The 20,000-nt window shown below is 33.8% G+C and overlaps 1 protein-coding gene across 5 annotated transcripts in view; it reads left to right on the forward strand.

Moving 5' to 3' along the window:
* The window catches only part of LOC124955836 (protein gustavus), a 98,763-nt gene that overhangs the window by 43,753 nt on the left and 35,010 nt on the right, over positions 1 to 20,000 (forward strand). For 2 of the 5 annotated variants that reach the window (XM_047510855.1, XM_047510857.1), the window contains exon 1: positions 19,615 to 19,845. The exons of 2 other annotated variants lie outside the window; for them this stretch is intronic. The gene's annotated coding sequence lies outside the window, so the exon portion shown is untranslated. Of the gene's footprint in view, positions 1 to 19,614; positions 19,846 to 20,000 lie in introns of those variants that run through there. One more of the 5 variants, XM_047510858.1, reaches the window with a different exon arrangement.

Genomic DNA, 20,000 nt, shown 5'->3' on the forward strand with positions numbered 1-20,000 from the left:
TATATATAATTATGTATATATACGATAAAAAAAAGATTAACAAAAACGTAGTCTGGAGTTTGATCATTTAAATCGCTAATGAAACTTCATTTGTGGAAATAATGAAATTGCCACTTTCCGAAAGGTCTCTCGACGCGTGAAAAAAGAGAACGTCTTCGAGTTTGAAATTCAAGGTCATCCAAAGATCAGAATCCTTTCTCCTTAAACATAGATAGACACATGGCCAGCAGCAGCAACAGCAGCAGCAGCAGCAGCAGCAGCAGCAGCAGCAGCAACAACCATCGTGGTTTTCCAGTGTCACCGACACTCGTTCTCTCTCTCTCTCTCTCTCTCTCTCTCTCTCTCTCTCTTTCTCTCTATCTCTATCTATCTATCTCTTTCTGTTTCTATCTTTCCAAGGTATCAAACACCTCTCTCTTTCTCTCTTTCTATAACGAAGAGAAGCTTTTTTTCTTGTCCTTTTTTTTTCCTCTTTATTTTTTTTTTTTTTTTTTTTGTCTTTTTATTTCTTTTATTTTTTTCTTTTTCTTTTTTGAACGAACTATCGAACGTGGGTCGCAGCTTTTACGCGTCGTTCCACGCGAGATAATGTCACCTCCTCGGTCTATGCACGATTATCGGATATATTGCGTGGACGCAGAACCGCGTTAAGAGAGATACATTGTGCCTTATGCTGTTAACCATTCCTACCGTTGCCGTTGCCGTTGCCGTTGCCGTTGCCGTTGCCGTTGCCGTTGTTGCTTATCCTTAGCATGGACGGAATGCGTCCAATGAAAGCAAGGTTGATCCTATGGAGATTGCATATGATAATTCCTGATCGATTATATACGTGCACGCCCTAGTTTCCTATAACTTATTTACTTTTTTCGAGAATTCCCATCTTTTATTCTAATTTTTTTTTTTTTTTGTATTCTTTTTCCTCTTCTATTTTTTTTTTCTTTTCTTTTTTTTATCATACCTATTCGTGCCGTTTCGTTTCGTTTCCTTCGAAATAATCATATTTATCTTCATGTTTCTTCGTCGTCGTCGTCGTCGTCATCATCTACATTCCAAATGGTGAAAGTCAAAACTCTCGATAGCGATTACCAATCGATTATTCTTTACAATGGCATCAACGTTCCTAAGGAATCTTGAAGTCTTAATTAATCACTAACACCGGTTGGATACGATTAATTGGATAAATCATTAATAATAAGAAAAATTATTTACCATTGTACAATAGGTATTTTCGCTTGAAACCAATCAAGATTATTTTTTCATATAATACATAACTAATTAGATATATACATACACACACATACAAACACACACACATACACACACATATATATATATATATATATCTAATTCATTTATTTATTTCATTGATAGAGTCATAAAGGTGTTTTATCTCGATAAGACTACTCTCTTTAGCATTTACATTAAAACCCATTTTCACGGATAACGATATATATATATATATATATATTTCCTGGCACAATTAGTTATATACATATACAGATATATCTGTGTATTTAATTTACAATAAATAGAGAGAAAGATTAAGTATATGGCGAGGACTACTATATAATCGATCGAGATCAGAGACAACTAAATTCAGGTCCGCGTCAAACGGAAAAGGAATTATGAATCGGGACCGGTCCCCGATAGCAAACACGTCGTCCCTTTCCTCCTCTTTATTCTCCTTCTTATTCTCCTCCTCCTCGTCCTCCTCCTTCTTCTCCTCCACCATCACCATCACCACCACCACCTCCTCCTCTTACTTCTTAGTTTCTGCTCACGCAATGCGCGTTTCTCTTCGAGTAGTGCAAGGAGTTGCACTTAATAACGGTACAAAACGCGGAAGCGATTGGCACGCGACTTCTCGGCTCTTTATCTCCGCTCACGATCCGACTTATATCTGTCTCTCTTTCTCTCTTTCTCTTTCTTTGGGTCTGTGTCTGTCTCTCTCTTTCTCTGTCTCTCTCTCTCTCTGTCTCTCTCTGTCTCTCTCTCTCTTTGATATCTCTCTCTCTCTTTCCCTCGGTCATTCTTTCTCCATCCTTATATTTCTTTTATTTAGAAAATCTTTTTTTTATTTTATCTAACATTCGCTTTGGGCTCCCTGTATACTTACGAAACTCTTATGGCAACCAAGCAAACGCGTGGTAAGCGACAGCGCGACATTCTCCGGCCGAACTTTGGACGTAATCCTAATGCTGATCGAGTTATCGAGAGACTTTCATATAATACGGCCTTCAACGAGTTTCCATAGTTTCGTTAGATTTATTCGTAATTAATTTCTTTTTTTCCTTTCCTTTCCTTTCCTTTCCTTTCCCTTCCCTTCCTTTCTTTCCTCTTTCGTTTCTTTTATTCTTTACCTCCTCCTCCTCCTCCTCCTCCTCCTCCGCCCACCTCCCCTCCTTTTTTTTCCCCCTTACTATCCTTTCTTCCTTCATGTAATTTTTTTTCCTTCATCTTATTTCTTCGTACTTCCGTATTTTCTCTCGTTTCCGTCTATGGGGGAGAGAGAAAATAATGAGGAAAAAAAAAGAAAAAAAAAGAGAGAGAAAGAGAGAGAGAGAGAGAGAGAGGGGGGAAAAAAGCAAACAACAGAAAAGGAAAAGATTCCGCGTTTACGTACTCGTTCTCGTTTTTTTTTTCCTTTTTTTTTCTTTTTTTTTTCTTTTTTCTTTCTTTTTTGGGTCTCTTCGCGTTAGATCCTTCTTGAAAAATAAAGAAGGAAATTATAATAATAATGACGAATTAGTAAAGGTGTTAATGTCATTTCGAAAGAAATTTCCTTTTTTTTTTTTCCCCCTTTCCCTCCCTAACCCCCTCCCTCCCCCTCACCCAATCATCATTCGTGAGAAAAATATTGTATCTCTTTTTTTCTGTTCTCTTTTTATCTTTTTTTTTTTTTTTCTGTTCGGTGAATCTAAATTCGGCCAATAGAAGAAAATATACATTCGTCCGTCTCTATTCGATTCATCGTTGTATATCGTAAGGGTGGAAAAAGAAAAAGAAAGAAACAAAAAAAAAAAAAGAAAAGAAAAGAAAAGAAAAGAAAAGAGGCTAAAAAAGACATTAGCCAAGAAGAACTCAGCAAGTTTCTTTAACGTATTATTAAGGGGTTTGCAAAGGCAAAATCTATTTTCGAGAGAGTGACATGTCAGGGGACACCTTCGTTACCCTATCTTGTCACGTGTCTCGTCTAATCTTACAAGCTAATGACTACCTGGCAATTTACTGTAAGCGATCGTCAAGACTAATAACTATCTCTCTTCACTCTAATGAACTATTTTCTTCTTCTTCTTCTTTGATATGAATACTCTATACACACACATATGTATATATATATATATATATATATATAAATATATACAAACGCGTAGATATACCCGGTAGATACATTGAAACAACATAGCCTCGCCATGTATTATTTCCACTGTGATCTAATTATTCTATTATTCGAGTATGCAACTTACTAACGTGTACTTTCCTTTAACATTCTCTCTCTCTCTCTCTCTTTCTCTCTCTATCTATCTATCTATCTCTCTCGTATGCATTCAATCCAGGTGGTGGAAGGTACGCTATGGATACGCACGATCATTGGCAAGTATGTACTTACCTACGTTAACGTTCGCCTAAAAAGGGGAGCTTCAAACTAAACCATTCTAACTGCTCCACTGGGTTATACAACTAACACCTGGATAAATGCATTAACCGTATGATAATTGAGAAGAAAAAAAAAAGAGAGTCAGGAGAGAGTGAGAGAGAGAGAGAGAGAGAGAGAAAGAGTCGGGAAGAGAGGGGAATTTTGCTAATATCAAATAAACAACATTAGAAATTTTATTAATCGCGATAAAAGAAAATATTTCATCTATATAAATATTTAGTTATCGAATTCTCTCCCTCTCTCTCTCTCTCTCTCTCTCTTTCTCTTTCTTTTCTAATGTGATATTAATCGAGACGTAATTAAGTGATAATTAACGCCTATACGATTTTATTGCTATTTCTAATGATCATTATACGTATGTACACACACACACACACACACACATACATACATACATATGTATGTATGTATGTATGTACGTATTGATCTTATGTGAAAGATAATACATGGATCGAAAGATTGAGTCGACGCTGATTCGAGGACTCAAAGGTAGACGAAAGGTACTTAACAGAGAAATAGAAAGAGAGAGAGAGAAAGAGAGAGAGAAAGACTCTTTGGTATCGAGACTTTCAAAGCCTTTCTATGACGACAGGCAAAACTCGAGACAGCGGCCACGGCTATTTGATTACACGTTGATCACTCGTTCAGAAAGGAAAAGAGAGAGAAAGAGTGAGAAAGAGAGATAAACACCTGTCGATATTCTCTTTCTTTCTTTCTCTCTATCTATCTATCTAACTATCTATCTATCTATCTATCTATCTGTCTGTCTGTCTGTCTGTCTATCTATCTATCTCCTTCTTTCTTCCTCTTTAATCGGGAAAGTTATAGGCAATTAACGATATATACGTTTGTAATACCATCTCTCTTTCTCTCTTTCTATCTGTCTCTCTCTCTCCCCCTCTCTCTTTCTCTCTCTCTCTCTCTCTCTCTCTCTCTCTCTTGCTCTTGCTCTTGTTTTTCTCTTTCCTCTTATTCTTTTAGTTTCATAATTGTATTGCGGTGAAAAGTAATTCGATTTAAATCGGGAATGATCACGTTTTTCTCGATCAATATAGATCGGAATCATTGATTCCTAACATATACGGGAGTGCTGCATGGATCGTTAGATAAAATATATTTTTAATTGGTGGTGAAATTTATCATCCGGTATCGATGAATAAAAATGGATATTGTATTTCGAATCGAGGGAGAAAGAAAAAAAAAAAAAAAAAAAGAAAAGAAAAAGAAAAAAAGAAAAAAAGCGAAAAAATAAACCCTATAAAAAACAAAAAAGAAGAAGAAGACGAAGAAGAAGAAGAAGGAAGTTAATTACATAAGTAATTTTGTTCCATTGAAAAGGATTTTCTATTGAAATATTTTTTTAAAGATCATAACATAATGGACGCGCGAGATACGCTGGTATTGTTTTTCTTTTCTTTCTATTTTTCTGTTCTCTTCTGTTAGTTCTTCTTTTTTCTTTTTTATTCTTTTATTTTTTTTATTGTTCCTTTTTTTTTTTTTTTTTTTTTTTTTTTTTTTTTTTTACTAGGAGCTTTGTTCGTTTTTCGTTTTTTTTTCCTTCTTTTTTTTTTTTTTTTTCTTTTTACAAAACAATCGTTCGTGGTTTATTTTCGACGTATAATTTGATTCTTCAAATCTAATCGTGAACCGCTCCAATTTCATTCAACTTTTTTTTTTTTTTTTTTTTTTTAATCTAGATCGTAATCGCATTTCATCATTCATGTTGAAATTTCATTCATATCTCGATCATTTAAATCGTGGGTGAATCTCTCTCTCTCTCTCTCTCTCTCTCTCTCTCTCTGTCTATCTCTATCTCTATCTCTCTTTTGATCGATCCCCAACAAAAGACATTTTCATGAAACATTAAACATTAAATATTAGTAAAGTTCCTCGATTTTCACACAATCCTCTTTATCGTTGTTCACTCATCGATTTATTCCTTTATTATCAAATATTATTATTATTATTATATACATTATTATTATTATTATTATTATTATTATTATTATTATTATTTACTCGTATTTTCTTATAGAAAAAAAAAAAGAAAGAACATCGAATGAAACGAATTGAAATGTTGACAGAGAAAAAAAAATGACAAAAGAAAAAAAAAGAAGAAAAAGAAATATGTTGAATTTATTATGAATTCGTGATACAGTCAGTTAGATATATAAATAAATAAATAAATAAATATATATATATATATATATATACTTATACGAAAAAAAATGATTAATAATACATAACCATAAAGATAAGATAAATCAATAGAATATATCTGATAAATAGTAAAACTGGCTCGGTTGGGAGGTAAAAAGAACGCGGCGATCTATCGAGTCTTTAACGCCTCGACATTGTAAGGAAAGATTTATGAACGATGTTAAAGCGGCTACTTGTAATCATTCGTAACGTGCGAGACGAGGATAGATAAGGTTAAAAAAACAGAAAGAGAGAGAGAGAGAGAGAGAGAGAGAATGTGTGTAGGCAAGCTAGCTGCTAACTCTGGCAAGTAAGTTAGCTAAGTTAACTAAGCTAGCTAGCTAGCTAGCCTTAGCTAGCTAACCAAAGTAAGCTTGACTATTCGTTCGTCTAAGAAAAGGAATTATGGCAGTCCGACGTATTTTCTTGAACGAGCACAAATAAGTAACAGTCCTCCTTCTCCTCCTCCTCCTCCTCCTCCTCCTTTTCTACTCATACGTCTCTCTTGCCGTTCGTTACGCGTACTACCACTTTAAGGATGCATTTACATAAGTAAACCTTCGAACGAGTTTGCATTTGTATTTGCTGCATAGATAATCGATAGACAGGTGTAAAAGATCTCTCTCTCTCTCTCTCTCTCTCTCTCTCTCTCTCTCTCTCTCTCTCTCTCTCTCTCTCTCTTTCTCATCGTTCATGAATATTATTAAGTATAATCTTAATTAAATAGAAATTATTAGACTACTTCTTTCTTTTCTTCCCCCACCTTTCTCTGTTTCTTCCGTTTCTTCTTCTTCTTCTTCTTTTTTCTTTTTTTTTTTTTTTCTTTAAGATTACTCAACGAAATTTCAGGCATTAATAATTGATAAGAAATTATTAATTTATCTTTTTTAATTATTTTCATTCTTCTCGTTCACTCTTTCTCATTCTGTCTTCGTTTGATCGATAGACATTCGTAAGACAGTTGTAATTTTGATTGAATGTAATTATCATAACTTTTTCTTCCTCTCTTTTTATTTTCTAGAAATCACCTAATTAAATTTTATATATGGTAATTGGTAAAAAAAAAAAAAAAGAAAAAAAAGAAAAAAGGAAAAGAAAAGAAGTAAAAAGAGTATTAATTTTCTTTTTCTTTCCTTGGATTTTTCATTGAAAAATTTTCTACTTTTTTTCATTCGTCTTTCTCTCTCTCTCTCTCTCTCTCTCTCTCTCTCTCTCCCTATTTCCTTTCTTCGTCTCTCTTCGTCTCTCGTCGTTTCTGTTTTTGTCTTATCGTGGATACTTTTCCCTCGTCACTCGTTTTAAGGTCGCATTTACATAAGTAAACTCTCTCTAATGGGTTAGACAACTAAGTGCTGGACACCAGCGATAATCACGTGCGTTAGAGAACAGCGTTCCACGAAACTCCAATCTCCTTGAATCTCCTTTTTTTTTTCTTCTTCTTCTTCTACTTTGACTTCTTCTTCTTCTTCCTCCTCCTCTTCCTCCTCCTCCTCCTCCTCCTTTTTATCTTCTTATCTATCTATCCATCAATCTATCATTTTTTATCGTAGCAAAGTTGCAAAACGATTTGTTTGATGTATAATTTAGAAAAAGAGAGGAAAAAAAGAAGGACATTAGAAGAAAAAAAAAAGACAAAGAAAAAGGAGAAGAAGAAGAAGAAGGACAAAAAAAAAAAGAAAAGGAACGAAAAATATAAGTAGTAATACTACGTACGTGAAAAGTTTTCCTTCTCTAAATCCATGATATTCGTTTATTACCAAGAGGAAGTTAAAAGGTCCTAACAAAAAAAAAATATATATATATATATATACTTATATATGTGCGTGTGTGTGTTCGCGCGTTAGGAGGTATGTATATGAAATAGAAACTGCACAATCGAGGGCCGAGCATTACTCAATAGGAATTATTCATAACGTCCGTCCGGCTCTCGTGGCTTTCGAATGAAACGCGTTTCTTTCAAATTCTAAGCTCGCCCGGTTAGAGGTTTTAGAAAAGGAACGAACAAAAAAAAAAAAAAAAAAAAAAAAAAAATTCATACATATAAATGTATGTGTGTGTATAAGTACATTAGAAGCAGTTGTCAAGCTGATAGAAAAACGGATTTCATTATAATTAATATTAAATATCAATATTTTTATTTTAATAATCGTCGATTTGATTTCTCTCGTAAAATATTCTTTCGCAAAAGTTTATTATTATTATTATTATTTATAAAATTTCATGTACGAATGTAATAGAGATATAAAGAGAGAAAAAAAAAGAAAAAGGATAAGGTTTTTGATGAAAGGAAAGAGAAAGAAAGATAGAGAAGAAAGACAGAGAGAAAGAGAGAGAAAGGGAAAGAGAAAGAGAAAGAGAAAGAGAGTGAGAGGGAGGGGAAAGAAGACTATGTCCTTGAAGGTCTTCCTTGTCGACGATGGGCTCGGCTTCATGAAGCTAGTAGTCGAGACGGACCAGTCCCGTCCTTTTCTCACGGCTGTGGATCGACGCTCGACATACCTAAACCTTCCATCAACAGCTGGCCAATCGAGGGACCAGCTGCGCTTCCTGTCGACGACACGAATCATCTAGAAAGTGCTTCTTTATTTCTCTCTCTCTCTCTCTCTTTTTCTCTCTCTTTTTCTCTCTCTCTCGTTTTCTCTCTCTCTCTCTCTCTCTCTCTCTCTGACTCTCTTTCTCTCTTTCTCTCTTTCATTTCGTCTGTCCATCGTCTGGCCAGGTCAAAGACACCGAATTTAAAAAAAAAAAAAAAAAAAAAAAAAAAAAAAATCTTTCCATTGGATTCAAACCAGATTCCATAACTGATCGATGGAAATATCCTTCTTTCGTTTATAAATTATTTTCCCATGACTAATAGTGTCTGACAATTTTTTATTCGCACTCTTTATATGTACGTCTGTATGTTGATTGTTTTTTTTTTTCTTTTTTTTTCTTTTTTTTTTTTTTTTCATTATACATCGATTTGAACTATTTAAATATTTTTTTTTTTCTTTCTCTTTTCTTTATTCATTTATTACGTAGAATTAGATCATTTGAGAATTGTTTATCCTTCATGTTATAAAATATATTATCGGAATTATTTTTATTATACTACTCTTTATAAATGTATAATAGAAATGATCGAAACGATTCTATTCATTGTTTTTTCGTCCTTTTACTTAATTATTTATTTATTTATTTATTTCAACGTTTACGTCAAATTACGTTGATTAAATTCCCAAATCCTATTGACTTTTTATTTCCTCAGTCTCGATAGGGGAAACTTCTTTTTTTTTTTTTTTTTTTTTCTTTAAACTATTTAGAATCGTTGTCTTTAACGTTGTCTTAATAATATTAAAAGAAATTCGTTTAGAACGATAAAATTAAATTATATTACGAATTTATCGAAATATAAGGAATCGTAGAATAGAGTTGGAATCGTTTCGCGTTATGAGAAATCACGTTTAATGCCTAGTAAATAATAATATAGAAGAAATTGTATTTATTTAGAAAGGAAAAAAAAAAGATTTAGTGAGATGACGAAGACGAAGATGAAGATAAAGAGATTTTGTAGGTAACAGACCTAAAGAAAGAGAAAGATAAATAGAGAAAGAGATAGAGAGAAAGAGAAAGATAAATAAAGAGAAAGAGAAAGAGAGAGACACGTGATGGTGATTACATTTTCTCTCTCTCTCTCTCTCTCTCTCTTTTTCTCTCTTTATAATTTACCTCCTAAAGTGATTCTTTTTTGTTAAATTGAAGAGAGCAAAAAAAATAAAAAAGAGAGAAGAAAAAAGAAATGAAAAATGTAAGGGAAATGCGAAGGAAAAAACAATCGTCGAATACGTCATCGAACATCATTCATGTTCTCTCTTTTCATTCATTCGTTCGTTCATTCATACATTCGTTCGTTCATTCATTCATTCGTTCGTTCGTTCGTTCGTTCATTAATTAATTAATTCATTCATTTATTTATTTATTTATTCATTCATTTTTCTTTTTTCCCTTCGTTTCACTTGTTCTTGTTTTTATTTATTTTATATATATATATATCTTTTTTTTCTTTTTCTTTTTCTTTTTCAATTTTATTCCTCTTTTCTTCAAAATTTTTCTTATAATATCATCGTCAAAGTTCTTTAACGAGTCCAACCCCCTTTGAAACACAAGATCTTTCATCTACCTAGAAGAAGAAGAAAAAGAAAAAGAAGAAGAAGAGGAAGGAGAGAAGCTTTTCTTTTTTCTTTTATTTTTATTTTTATTTTTACTTCCTGTTTTTTTTTTTTTTTTTTTTTTTTTTTTTTTGGTTAAAAACAAAACGGTAAAATGTATGGCAAAGAGACCACCAAAAAGTAAATTTGGGGAAAAATGTTGAATGAAGAAAAAATTAGAAAGGAGCTCGATAAAAGAGAGAGAGACAGAGAGAGAGAGAGAGAGAGAGAGAAGTTTTTTTTAAAGGAAATAGAAAAAGAAAAAAAGAAGAAAAGATTTCGTAAAGCAGGTCGATTTTCCGGAGGCTATTAAGCAACCTTTCTTTTCTAAGCCGACGACGATGGTTGATAGAACTAAACAGAATCAACAGTTTTGATTTGAAAGAAGATCAGCTGTCGGTATCCATTATCATTTTTTTCAATACCGTACGATTTATACCTTAATAGTTGATAGTATTATAACAATCACGTGGAAAGTCGATACGAAAAGGGAAACAATATGCCATTATTATCTTTCCTATTTTCTCATTTTTTTCGTTTTCTTCTTCTTCTTCTTCTTCTTTTCCCAACATTTTTCTTTTCTTTTCTTACCTTTTCTCATCCACTTTTTATCTTATATTTTTCGTTAAGATGAAATTTCCCTCGGAAAAATATTCTTTATTTTATTCAAAGAAGAACGGAGAATTGAAAACGAAGCTCTAAAAGTTCATAAACGAATTGCAAATGTCAATTGTTCATTTTCGAAATCTTCTTAATATTAATGTTATTTCTTTTTCTTTTTCTTTTTTTCCTCTTTTTTTCGTCTCCTTTCTTTTTTCGGATTGTAAAACTACCAGTTTGACTATGAACCTTAAAGAAGAAGAAGAAGAAGAAGAAAAAAAAACGAATGAAAAAGAAAGGGAAAAAATGGTCGAAAAAAAATTTATAATCGATCTTTAAATTCGATCTTTAAATTCGATCTTTAAATTCTTCGCTTGAAAATGTTTATCTTCGTTTAATGAATTTTTCATTAATCTTATAAAATTCTATATAACAAATTGTTTGGTTTAAAGAAAAGATAAAAATATATATATGTGTATATATATATATATATATATATATATATATATATATATATATATATATATATATATACCTGTGCGATCAGATATTTCCCAAGCTTGCGTGAGTCATTGAACGGAAGTCGACCGTCGTTAAAACTTTTTCTTAAGGGCAACGTATCCTTGTATACCTGAAAGAAAGAATCTCCCTTTGGGTTTATGGTCTACCCTACCTGCGATATCCTAACAGAGAAGCTAGCCTCAGAAATATTTTGTATCTTTTGATCGTGTATATACATACATACATAGATACATATTTATATACAACTTTCTCTCTCTCTTTGTTCCTCTATCTCTCTCTTTCTCTCTCTCTCTCTCTCTCTCTCAGATTTTTTGAATAAGACTTATTCTTTTGAATAATTCGTATAATTTCTTATATATATATAAATATATATGTAAATCGGTCTAATGAAATTATTATTATAGAAGATCTATACATTAGAAAAATATTTATTTAATAGAAATCGAATGTCTTAAGGTGATAATAATAATAAAATGATCAATCGTAATATATGTCAAAAGAAAAATAATCCAAATAATATTTGTATATTTATGAGTTATATAAGTTTAGATTATAAAATTGTTATTAATTAATGGATATAAAAATGGGATATAAGAGTTTTAAGAATGATAAAGGATGTTAAGATAAAGGACGAATGACAGATGGTAGAAATTGTATTGCGGTTGTATACCTGGGAGAATTTGTTTCTCAAAAGGATAAGAAGGAGAAGAAGAAGAAGAAGAAAAGGAGGAGGAAGAAGAAGAAGAAGAAAAATAACCCTTTAGTACGTACGAGTGCAAAAAGAGATAGAGGAAAGGGAGAAAGAGAAAGAGAGAGAGGCCATATCCAATTATTAAAATTAGAGGCTTCGTCGCCTTCGGTGAAACATCATTTGTAGTGAACGTTCACCTCGACTTTTCCAGCCTCTTTTTCTTCTTCCTCCCCTTCATCTTCTTCTTCCTCATCTTCTACTTCTTCCCTCTTCTTCTACTTCTATATCTACTTCTATTTCAACTTTTTATTCTCGACTCTATTCTATTTCACTTAAATCTTTTTAATACATTATTTTATTTTCTTTTACTTTCACATTTTATTTTCTATTCTTTTTCTGTTCTTCTTTTTTTGTTTCTTTTTTCTTTCTTTTTCTTTGTTCTTCTTTTTCTTTTTTTTTTTTTTTTTTTTCTTTTTTTTACTCATTTACTATCACGAGATTTTTTAGCTTTTTCGTTGGCGGGAGGGGATGGGTGGGTGGGTGGTCGAGAGAAAATTGGGATTGGCAGGGGGTGGGGGAGAGAAGAAGAGAGAGAGAGAGTAAATTTTTCGTAGAGAGAATGTCTATTTTCCTTCTTCTTTTCTTCTCCTTCTTTTTTTTCGTTCTTTCCTTTTTGTTTCTTTTTTTTTTCTTTCTTTCTTTTTTTTTTTTTTTTTTTTCTTCTTTTACATCACCCCAATAGAAATTTTCCGTTTTCAAGGAAGAGAAACAGTGAGATCCTTTGAAAACTCGTTACGTTGCTCGAGCGAAGTCAAGAGTTCATTTCGGTTAGCCTTTCAACGAAGTACGAATGAAGATAGGGCTTTTGAATCGTTACGACCACAGCCTGAGTCCAATCCTCTCTAACACGCACACACATACACGCACACATGTATATATGTATGTATATATGTATGTATGTATGTATGTGTGTATGTATATATATATATACATGTTTCTTCTCTTTTCTTTTTTTTATAAATTTGAATATAACAAAAATAAAACCTTAAAATTATATTATCTGATAATATTATATCAGGATAAACATAATTTCTAAAAATATCTTATCATTATCTTTCTCTCTCTCTCTCTCTCTCTCTCTCTCTCTCTGTCTATTTTCTATCATTATTATTTAACAATTCACATATATATATATATATATATATATATATATATATATGTATAATGTAACAAAATTCTAAGATTATAGATGAACTCAATTTCTAAAAATATCTAATCATTATCTCTCTCTCTCTCTCTCTCTCTCTCTCTCTCTCTCTCTCTCTCTCTCAATATATTTTCTATCATTATAATTTAACAATTCACATATGTGTATGTATATACGTATGTATATGTATCTATACGTATATACATATGTATATGTATTAGTTGATTTACACGATCACGTTTCTCACGATCGTTATTAGTCTTTAAAATATAATTCGTGTATCTGTTCTTTCGATCTCATACACCTTTTGTTAGAGAGAAAGAGAGAGAGAGAGAAAGAGAGAGTTTTCCTCCTCCTCCTCCTCCTCCTCCTCCTCCTCCTCCTTCTCCTCCTCCTCCTTCTCCTCCTCCTCTTTCTTTTCCTCCTCCACGATGCTGTGGTCATTGTCCCTCTCTCGCGACACGCGTGTTATCTGTTCTCCAACAGAAACGAATCTTGATCGCAGTATTTCATTCCCTCTTTCGTTCTCTTGACAATAAAAGTAACTACATATACTCGTATATACTTTAAGCTCCTGTGTCGTGACGTTGCTCGAGGCAACATTAATAATGTGTTTCATAAATACTAATACAACAATGGACTCTCTCTCTCTCTCTCTCTCTCTCTCTCTTTCTCTCTCTTTCCCTCTCCTTCTCTAAATTGTAATTTGTCGTTATGTGTTCGATTATTGAAATTTCAATATTTTCGTTGTCGATTTCAACTTTACTTTTTTGTTCACTTTCAATGATCTCAGAAAAGAAACGAATTCCCTTCTGTCTCTCTCTCTCTCTCTCTCTCTCTCTCTCTCTCTCTCTCTCTTTCTCCTCCTCCTCCTACACCTCTTATTTCTCTTCTCTGTCTCCTTTTTCTTTTTATCTCTTGAATAGAAAAATTTCTATAAATCTTTCTGATGAAATAACTTACGAATTTCTTTTCTCTCTCTCTCTCTCTCTCTCTCTCTCTCTCTCTCTCTCTCTCTCTCTCTCTCTCTCTCTCTATTTCTCTCCGTTTCTGTCCCTCTTTTGAATATTTCTCAAACGATAGATCTCATTTGTAATATCTTCTAAGATATATAAAGAGGAATCAAAAAAAAAAAAAAAAAAAAAAAAAAGAAAAAAAAGAAAAGAAAAGGATAGAAAAAAAGGTTGCAAGATATTCGATGGAATTTTTTCGGAGCTCTCATCGTCGTGTTTTAATCGTCGACAATTTGTACCATATTAGGAGTGATCTCCTCTCGACTCTCACCATCTCTCTCTCTCTCTCTCTCTCTCTCTCTCTCTTTCTCTTACTCACACATTCACTCACTCTCCGTCATTCGCTGTTTGTCAAGACCCTCCGTACGTTTTGGTTCGAATGATCAGACTCTCCTCTGGTCATTGTCCTCGTCATCCTCCTCGTTGTTACATTATCTATCGAAGGCAGGCTACAACGTTGAACGTATAAATGGATCTAGGTGGCTAGTATATATCCAACAAGAAAAGAAAAGAGAGAGAAAAAGAAAGAGAGAGAGAGAGAGAGAGAGAGAGAGAAAGGGATAGAAAAAGAAAGAGAGATAATCTCTGAGAAGCCATTCGTGCTGAGAATTTCTCTCTCTCTCTCTCTCTCTCTCTCTCTTTCTCTTTTTCTCAGTACTTCTATCTATCTCTCTCATTCTCATTGCTTCTGACAAAAGCCGACCTTCGAGCTGACATTCACTTCACATCCCCAGCATCCTCCTCTTCCTCCTTCTCCTCCACCACCTCCTCTCTCTCTCACTCTCTTTCTCTCTCTCTCTCTCTCTCTCTATCTATCTTGTTTAAGAACTTGCCTTCCTTCTCTCCATCCTCTTTCCTCTTACTTCCTCAAGCAGCAATATATATATACATATACACACACACTCACACACATATACTCTCTCTCTCTCTCTCTCTTTCTCTCTCTCTCTCTCTCTATCTATCTATCTCTCTCTCTCTCTCTCTTTCGAGAAAGAGAGGAGGACTGGATTCGAGCACAAAGACTCGTCATTCCTTGCGTGTCCTTCTTCCTTTTCCTCCGAAGAATCGATGCAGCCTGTATGTGTAGTTTGATAATCAAGCATTTTCCTCCTTTTAAAAGAAAACGGTACTTATTTTTTCGACAATAACAACAGGTAGAAAAAAGGAAGGAAGATGGAGGAGGTAAAAGAAGAGAATGAAAAGTTGGTTGGTAGGTAGATAGGTAGGTAGGTAGATAGGTTGGTAGGTAGGTGTATATTTCCAAAACGAATTCGATCGGATCTTCTAACGGTACCCCCCCCCTCCCCCACCTTGATCCTTATCTTACCAGTTGATCTCACATTTTTGAATGAATGATAGAATTTTATTCTTAGTAAGTTTCATAATTTTTATCTTTCTCTTTTTTTAGAGTGTGTATATATATATATATATATACATGTGTGTGTGTGTTTTTCTTGTTGTTAAAAAAAAATATATATATATATATGAAAAGAAAAATGTACAATGATAAATCATTCGAAATGATTCCATTGGTAAAACTGATTCATATATTTCTAATTACACAGCAAAGTATGGATCTGCATACAATACTCTTGCTCGACTTAGCAACACGCTTCAACGTTGACCTTCCTCTTTCTTTATCCTCCTTTTATTCCACCTCCTTCTTCCGTTCTTCCATCTCTTTCTTTCTCTTTCTTCTTTCTCTTTCTCTTTCGACTCTTACTACTTCGAGACGAGAGTTCTTCGTTCCGGGAGTTTGCACTCGCCTCGAAATTCCGCGGTTCCCGCTTGAATTCTCTTCTCTTACAAATTGTTAGAAAAAGAGAGAAGAACGGGAAAGAAAAGAAAAGAAAAGAAAAGAAAAAAAAAGAAGAAGGAAAAAAAAAAAGGAAAAAGAAGGAAAGGAAGAAGGAGTGAAAGTACTCTTGGTGCAATGTTTTTGAAGAAAAAAAAAAAAAAAAGAAAACAAACAAACAAACAAGCAAGCCGAAAACAAGAAAAAGAAAAAAAGAGAAAAGAAAATAAAAGAAAAAAAGAAAAGATACAGAAAGAAAAAGAGAAACATTTTCTAATAACTTTACTATTACGTAACAATGAATATCTAATTTGTATCTATCGATGAGTAAAAAAAAAATGAACGAACGAATGGAACGTAGAAAAGAAAAAAGAGAAATAGAAAAAAATTTACGCCATGTATATGAGATCGAACGAACTATGTGATATATATTTCAATAATAAAATTTCACGATGTGTATTCCAAACGATAGGAATCATTTCAATTTGAGATATTACGATTTTTTTCTATCAATTCGAAAAACCAATCGAACGAGTTTATATGAATTCTTGTGGTGTATGTCAACGTTAATAAAAATTCGAAATTCTTTTTTTCTTCTTCTTCCTTTTTTCTTCTTCTTCTTCTTCTTCCTTCTCGTCTTCTTCCTCTTTTTTTTTTTTTCAACTTCATACATACAGAGTTTCAAACGTTCATGATGTGTATCACCATTGTTCAGACCCAGACGCATTATGGAAAAGCATGCGGGCAGGTAGACGAAAGCCGAGATAGAGAGCCGGTGCGAGAATTCTCTCTCTCTCTCTCTCTCTCTCTTTTTGTCTCTTTCTCTCTCTCTTTTTCATTGGAGATCCACTTCGAATCTCAGGTCAGGGATTCAGGTGGGCCCGCGCCATCACCCTCCCCTTTGTCGATGCCCGACGAGCTGCCATCGAGGTTAAATACCTGCTCTCGAGTCCTCCGTTCCAAAGAGACGAGACGGTCCTTGATATATCCTGCATCATTCTCTCTCTCTCTCTCTCTCTCTCTTTCTCTCACATACACATACACACATTCTCCTCTCTCTCTCTCTTTCTCTTTCTCTTTCTCTCTCAATTTTATAACGTGTTTTGTGCTACTGAGATTTATTTACAATTCTCAAGAAATTCGTATTACATTTTTGAACTTACTTAAAAAATTCTTCGTCGATTTATTCTTATGAAAAAGCTAAAGAAAAAAGAAAAAAAAAAAAAAAAAAAAGAATTTCTATTTCTATGCATGTATGTGTACGGTCGTCGTACGGCCTCGTCCGTCTATATGCGTCCGCACGTGTATATATACATATATATATATATATATGTGTGTGTAAGTATTTAAATCATGAACATATTTCAATTTTCTGTTACGAATATCTGACCGATCGATCGACCGAACGAATGACCGACAGACCGACCGGCCAGACAGCAGACGGACGGACAGAGAGACGGACGGAACAGACGGGACCCTTCTCTCATATGACGTATCGTCATCCTTCAGAGTCCTTTCACCTTTCCCTTTTACCACCGATCTACCATCAAAGACATTTGTCATTTGGTTAGGTCTCCTCATCGAGCAAATCTGACTTCCTTTTACCTGGCGCGATATTATTCGAGCTCTAAATGGTGGGATTGGTGTGGAAGGTGATGGTGGGAGAGAGGGGGTGGGAGGGAAGGAGATGGAAGGGGAAGAAAAAAATCTTCGTCTTCGAGAATCCTTAGCCTTGAAACATTCTCTCTCTCTCCCTCTCTCTCTCTCTCTCTCTCTCTCTCTCTCTCTTTTTCTTTTTTCTTTTCGTTTTTTTTTCTTTTTTTTTTAGAAAGAGCAGCAGTAGTTTTATAATCCTTACCATCGGGAGACATTTGACTACCGTCCGACATTATGATTATTATTATTATTATTATTATTGTTATTTATATTATTATTTTATTAAAGGAACGAAACTTATTTCGTGCGTGTAAAATGTAATAAAAATGTTATTATATGCGTATAACGTCGGCGTTGTTAAAATTTTCGAGATAGGGGGAAAGAGGAATTGTTATTATTTAAAATTTTTTTTTTAAATAATGGGACAGAGAGTGAGAGAGAGAGAGAAGTGGAATAATTCGTACGTTATCGAAGAGAGTTATAAAATGGCTCAGCAAATTTGGCCATCTCTCTTTTGGCAGGCTGACTCAACGAAAGAGAACAGCTGGTACGGGAGGGATCCTCGAAAGACCCCACTGCACCCTGTCCTCTAATATCAGATCCAAGGGAGGAGGCTATGGGGTTTCTCTGTACTCTCTCTCTCTCTCTCTCTCTCTCTCTCTTTTATCCAAATGAATCTCTTCTTCGTTCTATCGATCTCTTCCCATCATCGGGATGCTCGTATGAAAAAAGAAAAAGGAAAAATGAGGAAAAAAAAAAAAAAAAAAAAAAGAAAATAAAAGGAAGAAGGGAGAATAAAAAGAAGAACATTTTGACGTTCTCTTCACATTTATTTCCCTATTTCTTTTTATTTATCTCTCCTTTTTCAATTTTCCATCAACTAATATTTCTCTCTCTCTCTCTCTCTCTCCCTCTCTCTTTCTATGCTATATATATATATTTATTCTTTTATTTCCACATGTTTCCAAGGTCGAAACGATGCAGAGAATTTAATAGGCGGTGAACGGGTTCATCGATCGATCGTCGGCGAAAAGTTCGTCGTCGAAAAGCTGGAGGCAATTTTTCGATGGCGCATAAAACGTTTCGTGGCTCCTCCTCTGACCCTCTTCCTCTCTCTCTCTCTCTCTCTCACTCTCTCTCTCTACATATATGTCGATACTCTGTGCACAGGCACGTACATTTTTACAGGCTTAATTCGACGGCCGACCGCTTGAATTTGGGAGGGGTCGTCGTCTACGTGAAACGCGCCGCGACTGCAACGAGGGAGAACCCTCGAATCCCTTTCTGATTTCCCTCTCCCTTCTCTCTCTCTCTCTCTCTCTCTCTCTCTCTATCTCTCTCTCTCTATTTCTCGTATATCAATCTATCTTTCTCCATCATCGTACAGTCCCCTCGAATAAATATTTCGGCAGCAGTGCCGAGATAACGTCGGTAACATTGGCGTATACTCTTGACAACTAACAAGCACGATGGACATTATTATAATTCGCCAAAATTATTGTGGATTTATTATTCGATAAATAAAAAAAAAAAAATAAAATTGAAGAAATAATAATAATAATAATAATAATAATTATTATTATTATTATTATTATTTTGGTCGTAAGATAGTATATTTTCTTTTTATTGGGAAAACGAAAACGATAGGAACAAAAGAAAAAAGAAAAATAAATAAATAAATAGAAAGAGAATCGCTTCGCGATATCCACTTTAAAATCATTTTCAAAACGTTCATATGACATACGTATTATCGATCAATTAATCGTAATCACGATGATTCAATTATATGACGTCAAAGTGCTCGTATTTATGGAAAAAAAGAAAAAAAAAATATAACAATAAAAATAATATTAATAATAATAGTAATAATAATAATAAATCAATGCCTACGCCAATGTAAGCACTATACAGAACTGTTGTATTTGATTGAAGGAGGGGCATACGAAGTGCTCGCTACAGGACTGTACCGAGTACTGCGCTCTTCGCAACCCCCACTACTAGGTCTTATACTCGGCTATGTTCGGGTACTTTCGGATTGGCGTTCGTCACGGGGCGGCGCTCGATGCGCGCCGCAGTGGGCGCGCACGTATCACGCCGTCAGTCTCCGTTCGGTCTGTGCAGTGACTCCTCGTTCGCTCGTTCGCTCTCGTGCGTCTCGTTGGATTCTTTCGAAACGCGTGCTGCTTTTTTTTCTCTCTCTCTTTCTCTCTCTATATATATATATATTTCTTTCTCTCTCTCTCTCTTTCCTTTCTTATCCTCGCCTATATATCTTTATAAGTTTCCTTCTCGTCATACATCTCTATACCTCTATCACGTAATAAAAATCAGTGATACAAATATATATATATATATATATATATATATGTGTGTGTATATATATATATATATGTATACGTATATGTATACATATATAGTATTATGTTATTAATGCGTTTATAACTTGTGGTGAAGAAAAGAAGAGGAAATATA

Source organism: Vespa velutina, chromosome 19, assembly GCF_912470025.1.
Source record: "Vespa velutina chromosome 19, iVesVel2.1, whole genome shotgun sequence".
Lineage (NCBI taxonomy): Eukaryota > Metazoa > Arthropoda > Insecta > Hymenoptera > Vespidae > Vespa > Vespa velutina.